Source organism: Schistocerca serialis, chromosome 5 (assembly GCF_023864345.2).
Source record: "Schistocerca serialis cubense isolate TAMUIC-IGC-003099 chromosome 5, iqSchSeri2.2, whole genome shotgun sequence".
NCBI classification, from domain to species: Eukaryota; Metazoa; Arthropoda; class Insecta; order Orthoptera; family Acrididae; genus Schistocerca; species Schistocerca serialis.
Genome location: NC_064642.1, coordinates 324,293,610 through 324,294,140, shown reverse-complemented (window position 1 = coordinate 324,294,140; position 531 = coordinate 324,293,610). Strand labels below are relative to the sequence as shown.

The 531-nt window shown below is 48.4% G+C and overlaps 1 non-coding gene across 1 annotated transcript; it reads left to right on the top strand.

Annotated features, from left to right (window-relative positions):
- Positions 1 to 231: 231 nt before the first annotated feature.
- On the top strand, positions 232 to 305 carry Trnat-ugu (transfer RNA threonine (anticodon UGU)). The gene has a single exon. It is a non-coding gene; the product is annotated as a tRNA-Thr (tRNA).
- The last annotated feature ends 226 nt before the right edge of the window (positions 306 to 531 follow it).

Genomic DNA, 531 nt, shown 5'->3' with positions numbered 1-531 from the left:
ACTATATATGGCGGTAGTATCTGTTCCCGAAAGAACAGTTACCGTAGATGTCCATACAGCTTTGCTAGAAATGAAATGATAATTAAATGGACACCCTATCTGCAAACAGTCGTTGATGTGCTACATTGGGGACATGTTGCGACTGCAGGTAGTGGTGTGGACATGTTGGGAATGTGGGTCTCACGGGGAGCGTGCAAGGGATAAGTGCCTGCAGGCGCACTATCCTCTGTGTCCTCGATGGCTCAGATGGATAGAGCGTCTGCCATGTAAGCAGGAGATCCCGGGTTCGAGTCCCGGTCGGGGCACACATTTTCAAAATGTCCCCAATGTAGTACATCAACGCCTGTTTGCAGCTAGGGTGTCCATTTGTGTGTGTGAAATCTTATGGGAGTTAACTGCTAAGGTCATCAGTCCCTAAGCTTACACACTACTTAACCTAATTTATCTTAAGGACAAACAGACAACCCATGCCCGAGGGAGGACTCGAACCTCCGCCGGGACCATCCGGTGCCCATTTAATTATCGTTTCAT